Genomic DNA, 11,713 nt, shown 5'->3' on the forward strand with positions numbered 1-11,713 from the left:
GCCACACATGTTACCTGTTTGACTGGGCAAGAGGCAGCACAGGTCTCAGCTGATTTAGAGCACTGAGTGCTGACAGCAACACTTGCTGTTACAGAAGTAAGATAAGGACTGAACTCAGACTTTTCTTTTGTCTTCTTCCTCACAATGAATTTTCATGATATTTTTTAGGGATTTATCATAGAAGTTTCCACTTCTGCTGAATTTGGTTGAAATTTAGAATTTATTGGTGAATTTAGAATTTATTGGTGAAAATGCAGAGTTTGATGGTCAATACATAAGCCTCATATTTACTCAAGTTTTTGCATTTCTGTATCTCTTTTGGATCCTACATTGATCCCAGGCAAGTGATTCTTTACCTATTTCTCTCTATAACATAAACATGAAACAGCCAAACAGAAAACAAGAGAGAGCCAAAAAGGAAGGTAAAGGAAAAATAACCAGCTCACATATGAGTCTTGAGCCATTTTGTCAGCCAATTAATTATGTCTCCTTTCCTGAAACTTAGGAATGCTACTGATGTCAATATAGAGTATGCAGTTACCTTAGGTCAGATGTGGACACCTCCTAAATAAGAAAACTAAAGCCAATCCTGCAATGAACCTTAAGAGCTGTTAAGTTACCAATGCTTTTTTGTTCCAGAGATTATTCAGTCTTGGAGTTAATAACATTTCATAAAGATGAAAATCTCTAATCTTGTTAGCTTTCAAACATGGAAAAACTCTTAAGTAGGGGAGTCACTGTGAGACTTGATCACTTTTTAATTGTTATGGGGACAATAAAAATTACTGTCACTTGCTTTCTTATTGACTGTCCTAAGCCCAGAAACATATCTGTTGTCAAGGAGGTGATGAGTTACAACAGGAAAATTTCTAGACTGCTTCAAAAACAACCAAGGCCAGTTACATTTTAACACAGTTTTCATTGAGAAGTTTGAAATATTACTTCTCAGAGTGTGGAACCAGCTTTTCACTTAATGAATAATGTTCTGAAAAAAAATGACGTCTTGCCTAAAAACAGTCAGGAAAAGTAATTTCACCTGTAATTCCTTTTTGATCTATCCTATTTTCTCACTCATTCATGCCATGAAATGCACTATCCTGCAAGTAGTTTTCAGGCCAACAACCTGAGGTTTAATACTTCAGAAGCAAATGCTTTGTGTATACAATGGACATTTTCCCCTGAAGTATGAGGAAATATGTTAGTATGTCCCGTGTATTTCATTTGTGGCAATATGTAAAAGGTAAAGCAGGTGCATCAGTAAATATTGGCTGACATTGCTGGTAGGCAGACACAAAATGGGTACATCAGTAAAACCAATAATGTAGTTTTAAAAGAAGAAAAAAAAAAACCTAAATAAAAATAATGGTACATGTTTTTTTTTTTTTTTTTCATTTTTCAGCCTTGTGTTAGTAATGTGTCTGGGAAGACACAAAATTGAGGAAGCTGAGATGTTTTGTCATACTGATCCTGAGGTCTGTGACAGGTTACTAAAGGAAGGTTATTATATGTCAGTGAAAAGGAAATTTTTTTTTTTAAACAGCTATTTTTATGTTTTGTTCTGTGCACGTGTAAACGATAATTTGTGATCAGCCTTCTTTGTTCACTCAGTGCTGCCAAAGAACATCCCATGTAATAAGCTTGGCAAAATCCTTTATTAAATCAGGTCAAAGGAGGTCAAGGCCCAGCAACCTTTCCAGAACTTTTTTCCCTACTGAACTAGAGATAAATCACGTACTGCGTCTCAAAGAGGCAAGAAGCTCCCACCTTCCATATGCTCAAAGCTGTTCATTACCTCTGTGCTCAACAGGAGTTTCCATCTTTCAGGAGCAGAGTATGCCTAGAAGTCACAGCCATCTCCCATCTTTTGTTCCTGCCCAAACCCTAGCGGATGTCATTCAGAAGGGACTTGAGGTTTCTGATTTTGGAGTAAAGAATTACTTGGAGGGACAACTCCTCTTTCAAAAAATACATAGCTTCCACATCTAGCCTGTGGGGTTATGGGAACATGCTTTACTTGGCATGTTCTTTAGTTTTGGTTTAATGACTGTCTGACTGCAACACGGTGAAACCCCATTCAAGCTCATGCACTTGAGCTCATTTCTAGAAGCTTGAAAGCCTGAGCATGGAGAGAAAGATGTGGAAACTGGCTCATGAATGGAGTCAAAACAGAGTTTGAACAGGGCTCCTTACACAAGACTTGGGAATCACTCTCCAGTCTTCCAATTGGTTTATCCCTAGCCTGTACCATCACACAACCATTACTAGGAAAATACATTGTACCATGCACTGAGCAGAACAGTGGTGTGGGAGAAATCCACATTACATAGACTCTTGTGGACTTTGTGACATGAGTCCATTTTAGCCTTGGCATCTTTTTAAGATGGTGCAGCCATATGTGGAAATCCCTAGGATGTCACCACAGCAAACAAACAAAACACTGCTAACCCTTGGTTTAAAAAACAAGCAAAACAAGTTATGATGTGGTTTGTTAATGTGGACTATAATAGTGATACTCAGATCTAAAGAAAAACCTCTAGATATGGTCTAAACATGATAGATTTCTGTCTCCTCATATTATTTGCTAACACTGTTTAAAGCCTGCACAAAAGTTGAGTGAAGGTGGCATTCAATTCGGTGGCACTGCATAACTCTTCTTCCTTCTTTCCATTGAAAGCTGGGCTTTAATCTACTCTCAAAAAGGCAAAGTAGGAAAGAAGCAGTCACTAGTCAGCAGGTAGACATTCCTGCCTTGTGCTGGTTATTCAGCCGGGAAGCGTATACATGAATCAACAGATCCAAACCGGGTGGCACTAAGAACAAATGACGCATTGGAAAAGACAGTGGAAGGGGTAACAGGACAACAGATGGGGCTGAAAGAAAAACCGACATAGAGAAGCAGGCAAGCAGAATCATGATTTGCAGAGGCTGAAAGAGAATTTGGCCTCCATGGTCCCATGCCGGGAAGGCAGGAGTGTGTGGCAGTAATCTCACCTGAAGGGAGACAGACAATCCATTTCTCTGCAGTGAGTTCCCAAGCAAGAGTAAAAGCAGGGATTCTGGCCAGCTCCTCTGCCTCCTGAGCAGCGTATCCTCTGCTGACTCAAAGCCCATGTTCAGAGGCCTCCTTCTGCACATTCCAGGTATGCTCAGATTCACAGAATTCTGCTATCATGTCCCCACACTCAAGTTTAAACCTACGGTGAGAAAGGGCATAACCCCTTAAGGCAAAACTGACAAAGATTAATTTGGTACAGCTAAAAAAGATGCTGTCATAGAAGAAAACTACCCCTCAGTGAACATCTAGGTACAGAGCAAGGCAGTGAGCTACAAGTTCCCTCAAGCAGCTTCTGTCTCAAAAGACAAAACTTTAACTCATTCATTTGCCTGGCACAGTGAAAACAGGTAAACTGAGACAGGTATATTGAACATGACAATATTACAGTAGTTTTCCAGAGTGATGAAGGAAATAAAAGTCAGAGACATTATTCAAACAGAGAAGAAAAGAGATGTAGTACCACTACTTATGGAAATTACATGAAGCAAAAAATGAGAATTCTTGCTTACCTTATGTGCAGCATTCAATGCTTTGAAACTGAATGTACCAGCTAAAATGTCAGTTTCTGGTTTAGTTTACGGACTGGAACCATAGAAGAAATTGCATTGTGAGTGATTTAAATTACAGTATGTTGTGCTAGAGCAATACACCATCATTTTCAAGCAAATGTTATCTCTTGACAACACCAACCTTAACCAAAATATACTTCCTTTCACTATATTGGGAAAGAAGATTTTATCTCTACCATTCCATACCAGAAAAGATAAAGCTCAGATAGCAAAAGCAATGTCTGGCACCCCAAAATTCTCTGCTGTTTGCTGAAATCCAATGGCTGCAACAAAGAACCACTTGAACTGCATCAATGGCACACACTTCAGTCCTTCCACTTTAGAAGTAGCAAAATCTCAGAAGATCAAAACCAAGTCTTTCTTAGAATGGGACAGTGCATCTGCTAGGGAGGACAGATTTCCAGTAATATTATGGGCAATGCTACAGATGCTGGTTATCTCCTAGGTCCTGATGCTTAAAACTACAGCTCAGAATTTCAGAAATGACATCCAGTGGTCCCAGCTAATGAAAATGCCTGTCAGTTGCTGCAGTGATTGGATTCATCAACACAACTAGACAAAAACCACAAGGACTACTTCCACCAAGCGGGCAAATTTAAAGAAATGTGTACTTCCCTGTTTCTGCTTCACTGAAAGTCCAGTCAAATGCTGCCAGACTGATTGCTTGCCAATCAAGTTTGTTTTGAAGCTACACACGTTATTGCTGATATCACACTTGAAGTGTACATTAGAAAGCTTATAGATACCACCAAATAGGGCTACAACAGCGTGGTTTACCTGGTCACTGCCACTGAACAAGAGCTAAGCATTATGGTCCCAAAATGTTGCTTTAATTTCAAAGGAAGTGTTTGCCCTCAAAGAGAACTCACACTAATTTTTTTAAATACGTTCCTCTAACAATGAGATTCATGAAAATTAAATTGGTTTGCCAGAGTAGCTTTGTATTCGTTATAGGGTTCACTGAACTGTATTTATCCTGTCCTGATCAGATATTCAGGATAAATTTTAAATACGAAGAATGAGAAGAAGTTTTATAGAGAATATGCCAGAAAGCTGTGAGACATTGAAAAAGCACATAGATTGATCACAACATAATCCTATGACACATTTCTGCAAGTAACACATGGTTACCTGGTTTCACTACAGGGTGTTTTTATGCTTATCAAAAATAAGAATGACAGAGACATGGTTTAAACTGACTAAAGCTTTCAGTGTAATTGTATCCCATGGGATTTGAATTTATTCAACAGCACTATGTGGATAACCTTGAACCCATTCAATTTTAAGCAGGTTTTTGGCTCATGGTAACCAGTGGCCTTAGAAATTACATAACACAGAAAGCCTTCTCATCACTTTGTCAGAGACCTAGTACGTTCTCCCCCTCTCCAAGGGGGCCAACCATTCAAACATAATCCCAGGAAATCCCATTGTTTACAAAAGATGCTGTCATCCCAACTTGCACTTTACAGCTCCCTCCAGGTGTGGCTGGACACTTCTAAATGAAGTCACTGGAAGACCAGGCATGCGTGCAGTGTTGCAAAGTGCTTTCCTGGTCTCAAACACCCTTAAATAAAAACAATACATGGTCTTTGTGCTCTCACTTCATAGCAAGCAGCCAGCTGCCAGTATTACCAACCCCTAAATTTGCCTGCCCTGCTGGAACGCCCTTGTCTTCCACCCAACAGCGCATAAAGTATGCAAGGTTGAGAGCTGTGGCAACTACATTACACAGACTTGCCAACTTCTGTGCCCTGAGCATAAGCTTCCCATAATGTGCTGCTTCATGCTACCAAGGAGGGGTTCAGATGGCCACACTGCTGGTTTCAGCTCTGAGACCCTCTGTGCCAAAGATGTGCATCTTTAAATCCAGAGGTTATCAGTATCTGGTGCCAGTGGGTGGAAAGGGGTGGAGGCTGTAGCTCTGCAGCCCATCCCAGAGTACTAGCCTAGATCTGTGATAAAGCCTGGGATTTAGGGGACTTGGTTTGCATGAAGACCTGGGAGGGAACTCCCACTGAAACTGCAAATCTTTCCCACACAGCGTCCCAGCTCCTGCCCACACACGGCGTTGGTCTCTTGAAGCGTAAGACCTTGAGGGATTTGCCTTTCTCTATCTCTTCAGGCCCCCAGAAGTTTTCCTCCCCCACTTTTGGCACTGAGCCCAAAAGGCAGCTGCCGCACAGCAAGGCAACAGCTCCTCTTTCCCTGTGCCTCCCTTAGCTCAGACTGATATCAGACGTCAGTCTGTGGATCCCTTCCCAGGAGGAACAGCCAGAGTAATTAAGTTCTAGTTCTGCTTGCAGGGATCTCATCTCCAAAGGGAGACAGTTCAGCTATGCAGACAGCAGGAGCCTACATGACTGAAGACGTGTACTCTACCAGTGTGTGCTGAGTGACAATTAGAGTCCCCTTCTGCACCTGATATATCCAAACCAGACTACACGGTCTAAGTCTGGCTCAGACTGATAATTCCCATATTTCTGAAAGCAACTAGCCTCTCCCCTTTCATCTCTCATCTTCTTCCTGTTTCCTCCATCTTTAAAAGCCAAAGCTTTCCCTTGAGCATACAAAACCCCAAGAACATCTGTGACCGATTTGAAGATCCCTGAAATTGTATATATAATCTTTTAAATGTTTGTTTGATTACTGGAAGGCAATTTACTATATAAAAACACGGAGTTAAATTGAAAAACAAGCTGCCTACATCGGGCAGGGAAGAACGTAGTTTGGTTTCATACAGCTCAGCCATTTAACTACCATTTCTGGAGAGGTTTGTCACACTTAGGATCACTGGGCCCTTCAGAGGTTATGGAGGGGGTTTTGTCCCTCCTTTCATGTTAGAAAGTAGGGTGAGGGAATACTCTAGGACAAGGCTTAAAAATGTTTTCTTGTGATGGTACTAGAGCTTCCCAAAGTCAGATTAACCTGCCAAGTAAGAAGTTAATACTGTGGAGGAGGGATCATCTGACTAGGTTTACAGACACATTTCCTGAAGTATTCAGTATGAGAGTAGACAGCCTTCAGTCCCACCTTCTCTCCACTCAAAGCTGGGAGTCCCAATAGATTCCACTTTTTGGTTGATAGGCATCTAAAGAGAACAGGTCTGTACATGGGTTATCTGCTTGTATATTTCTTTGATTCCTCTCACCCAAAGTTTAGTTATTAGGAAATACATGGTGCTGCTTTATGTACAAGCCTCCTCTTATAGACTCCAAGACTCTAAGAAAGAGGATCTGTAGGGCAATACAAAACTAGAAAATGATACCAGGTCTAAAGAGTCACAGAAGTGTTCTGTGATGGACTGCCACCTAAATTTGTTCTTCTTTAGAAGCTGACCTAAACAATTGAATAGATAGGTAGAAGAGGAGACTCAGATGGGATTATACCCTAATTTCCAATCTCAGAATCCACGTCACATATTCACACCCTTGCCCCAGATAAAAAAAGGTCAGCTTCTGTTGTCACAACACCTGGCTGAACCTCCAACTATCCTCACAAATACCTTCTCTCTCTGGGGCAAACACACTCTCCCAGCCTTTTTTTTTTTTCCTTCTGTCTGGGAGATAAGTCATGCAGCAACCAGAAAATTAGTAAAACCTAGCTGGCAAAGGGCAGCACTGAATAATACCCCACCCTTCCCAGCGCACCCATGGCATCCTACTGTGACCAGACTGCTCTGAACAGTGCTCAAACACATGTTCCCAAAGGGAAAGTTAGACAGCACCTGGCCTAGCATGGAAGAATGACCAGCAGCTGTGCAGCACCTTATTTGCTGCAGCATAACAGCAGTGCTCCTCACAGCCTGGGTGTCTGGGAGAAGCAGGGGGAAATAAAACAGTGCTGAGCAAAAGTCATGGGCCCAGAGAGATTACAAGAATGAGAAAATATCCTCCCACTCTGTCCTCAGGCTCTTCTGGATACTTGGACACGTCAACAACACTGCGTGCAGGAAAAAAAAAAAATGTGGTGAGAGCAGGCTGGAACCTTTTTGGCCTGGGACGATAAACAACTCTCAGAGGCTATCCAGGGGATTAACAGCAAGAAATCAGCATAAGAGAAGCTAATAGGGTAAAAGCAGTGACAGGAAGTAATGATTCCATCACTAACTGCTACCATCTCAGCTCTCCCAAGTGCAGCTCTTCCCTCCTCCACATTCCCCCCCACCATGCACATGCTTTTTGTTTTATATCAGGATGCAGGTGTGATGGAAAGGAAAGTGCTGCAGGAGAATCCTGCTCTGCTCCTTACAATGGTTTAATCTCTTTGACAAGCCCTCCCCTTAGGCTCTCCCCCACTAAAAATAATCAACGCTTCAGCCTTGCATAGGAGTTTATCTTTAAAGACTGTGGGATCAGTGCTTTATTTCCTCCTTCAATCACACACTTGCCTTTCTTCATGTGGGAGAACTTGTTCCTTCTGCCTTGCACCAATACCCAGCACATGCAAGCTCAGCAAGAGCCGTGGGCTAGTCTGGGTGAGGTGGTGGTCAGCCCTGCAGTCCTCAGCATCGCTCTGATTTCTGCTCCTTAATTTTGACCACATCAGGCATAACCACATTACCCAAGGCATGCTTGCTCCTCACCTCCAGGTGCAGTCAGTAAGGGGATGCATGCAGGGAGGCTGCCAAGGGTATGTACAGCTAATAATTTCCTATTGCTGTGATTTATGAAAACACCAAAGAATAGCTGGTTCTGTGGAATTGTATCCCTCAAGTAACACAGTTCTGCAAAACAGTAACCACTCTCTACCACATATGCCATGAATTCCTAAGACCCTCTCATTGTTTAGTTCTCAGTGCTCACTCTGCTTCAATTTTTCCGTTTAGCAACTCTTTCAAGGTAAAAATTAAAGGTATTTTGTCAAAGTCAGTTTCTCCATCAACTGCTCTGTATTGCCTCTAGTGAAAAAGTGCAAAGCAGTGTACATTAGGTAACACAGCAAGGAAGCACAAAATTATCACATTAATTGGAGAAATTTAAGTCATATCTATATAACCATTATACAAACAACAGAGTAAAGAGGCTTTCATTAAACTTGTATGAATCTATCTCAAAAAAATCCCAACACTGTATATTCCATCTAGTGCCTTGCCCTTGTAAGAAATTTTCTTCTTCTTTGTGAGTACAGGAGCATATAATATAGACAGAAACCCCTGTCTGGGAACACTTTTCTCTTTTCAAGTAGACACCTGGAATCCTCCTCAGAAGTAACTGAAATGCTGAAAGCAGCATCCAAGACAAATTTTAAGTTCAAGCATAAAATCTTTTTTTCAAGTGCACAAAGCTCACTGCTGCCAACCTGTACAGTGTTAAAATATTTCTGCATTGTTTATCTATCCTTCCTTGATCTCCTACTTTCCTACTACCCTTTCAGCAACCACAAGTATTACAGGAAGAATATATTTGTGATTAATGATAAAGTACAGATAAGGTTTAGTCACAGATAAGATGAATATGAAATCTGGAAAACTGATGTAAGCAGCAAATTTGAGATTATCAGACCAAGATTATCATGGGCTGCACCAGTAATTTCCCCCCTTCATTTCCTTTGCAGATTATCAGCACAAATCCCACCACTCATGCACTGACAGAAAAAATATGGGAAATGATTTATCCAGTGTTTCAGGAACAGGAGTTGCAGTCTTATGTCTTAGCTACATGACTGAATATTCCACAAGGAAAATGTTCCTTCACTTAATGTTGGCATCTGACTGACTTGCTGCTTGGGCAACCAAGTAATTCCTCCACACCTGCAGGCAAATCCAAGCCTACCTTCCCCCAAGACACAATTTTTGTTGTAACACAACAGATCTATCCTGAACACAGCCTTACAGACATGCCTTCAAACCTGTGTTCCACTGCCAGACCTTTTTGCCCTTCTATACTCCCATTAGGCCTCTAAGGTCACCACACTTCATATTAAAAGGTGACCTGTGCTTTCTTCACAAGTTATCTAAAATCCCAGGTTTAATTTTCCCACCACTCATGGAAATAGAGGGAGTTCTAGCTTTCATACACAGCTCATTCCAAATTCTTTTAAAAAGAGAGTAAATTAAGATTTATTTCAAAGATAGAAGAGGGAGGGAAAGCTTTTTCTCCACAGCTTTCTCATTCTTATGTTACATAATTCCCTCATGACTTATCCATATCAAGAAAGAAAGAAAGAAAGAAAGATAGTTCTCCTTTTTCTCTCAGGCAAACAGCAGAAACTAAACAAGCCTACACTCTTTACTCAGAGGACAGCAGTAAGAGCCTTTGAGCAGACAGGAGTTGGATCTGCTTCTCGAGAGACAAGTGTCTGCGTGTCATGCCTTAGCTGCTAGCCAGCCAGGATTGCAGAGGTCTGGAGAAGAGGATGAAGACCAGCAGGGGAGGAAGGGAAATACATGAGGAATTAAATCAATGAAAGGAAATGGATGAAAATTAGTGACCATATTCTTATTTGAAGACACCTGTGAACTTGACAGTCTGCTGTATGACTAATGGGAAAATTTGCATCTGTATCACTGCAAAGCATATGGCAACATGAGACAACTAGATAAAACTGGGTCCCTTCTACAGCAAAGAAAAACCCCACATATACAAGTCTGTCAGAGCCTGGATGAAGTGAGTTTCACCCTTTGCATTTGCAGTCAACTCTTAAGCTATTGAAGTGCACGACAAATTCAGTCTTTCGGTGTGGTCGTTTTTTGATCAAAGATAAAACTCCAGCTCTTATCTCTCAGATGCATATTCGTAGATCTGTGATTTGGGCAACAGTGTGGTTAAAGGTAACTGGAGTAAGAGGACTGGGGGAGCCAACTCATTTCCAGGCAAAAGTCCTCTTTTCCTAAATGCTTCTCGTGCCATCTAGTGGCACAAAGGCAATAGTAGCAAATGTGATGGAGCGCTTCATGTGTTTTCTTGCAAATTAGGAGAAGCTGGGGATAAAAAAAAAAAAAAATAATGTATCTACAAAAGTTGAGGGTAAAGCTCCTTCCATATGAATAGACTTTCTCTGAGAAGCTAATCAACAAAATTATATTTATGTATCCAGCCCTTAGAGAGCAGAACAGGAGTGCCAGGTTAATTATGCAGTTCATTTAAAAACTGAAAAAAAAGAGAAAGACTATTTAAAACATCATTTACTTCTTTCTTACAAAAGATATTTTAATTCTGGACAGGGATACTGGCCTGCAGGCCACACTGTCTCCTATTACATCAGTTGACTCTGAATAATCCATGCAGAAAAGAGTATTTTCCCATTTAGCTGCTCACAGAAGGACTCAGTTCTCCTGGATCTAAGGTACAGAAACAAAACACGTTCTTCCCACAATACAGATCTTCTGCATGATTGTGCAGGTGAAAATACACAGCCTCCAGTCAAGAGGGACTCTCATGCTGTGAGGGAACACCCCATAGATAGCAGACATTTATGCATATGATCCATCACCATCCATGGCTACTCTCCATGCAGATTTTCAGAAATCAGTCACATTTAGCCCGTTCTGCCCTGAACCACCAGTGAGATGCAAAAACCACAAAGTGGGAACTCACAGACAGCTGACACCAGCATAGAATTAAAGGTAAGTGATTTCTGAGACAATTTTTGATTCAGACCTGGTTGCAAATCTTCTATATTCAATTCCTGCAGGTGAAAGTATAGTCTCCTACAAAACATTTGTCCAGTCTAAGTTAGTCAGCAGTCAAGCTGTATGGCTCTGTATTCTGGGTCTACCCAAATTTATAGCACTGCAGTCTCATATGGAGTGAGCACTGTGCTGGCTAATTACAGCATCAATTACAAACTGGTTTCAGCTGCTAATCAAATGATCCACAGAATATCAATTACATGCTAAAGAAATTCTCTACTAATCCCAAATAATTACACTCTTGAACTTTGCAATTTGTTCATCAACAATTTACTAAATTAAATGGGAAGGTAATATTCACAGAGAGTGTTTATTCGCTTTGATTTGCAGGAAAGGAGGTGCCTGCCAGATTTCTCCTGGCAGTTAAAATAGACAACAGTTGACAGGAGTTTGCTCTAACCTTTGTTTATTACCTCATTCACACTTGTGTTTTGTCATCTAATTATAAAGAGATAGTAC

The 11,713-nt window shown here is 41.0% G+C and overlaps 1 long non-coding RNA gene across 1 annotated transcript; it reads right to left on the bottom strand.

Annotated features, from left to right (window-relative positions):
- Positions 1-10,322: 10,322 nt before the first annotated feature.
- Positions 10,323-11,322, bottom strand: LOC136287725 (uncharacterized). Its single transcript, XR_010720282.1, has 2 exons — positions 11,223-11,322; positions 10,323-10,543 (listed from the first exon to the last, which is right to left on the bottom strand). It is a non-coding gene; the product is annotated as an uncharacterized lncRNA (long non-coding RNA).
- Between the last annotated feature and the right edge of the window lie 391 nt (positions 11,323-11,713).

This window comes from Chamaea fasciata, unplaced genomic scaffold (genome assembly GCF_029207755.1).
Source record: "Chamaea fasciata isolate MVZ Bird 193981 ecotype frontalis unplaced genomic scaffold, bChaFas1.0.hap1 SCAF_3, whole genome shotgun sequence".
NCBI classification, from domain to species: domain Eukaryota; kingdom Metazoa; phylum Chordata; class Aves; order Passeriformes; family Sylviidae; genus Chamaea; species Chamaea fasciata.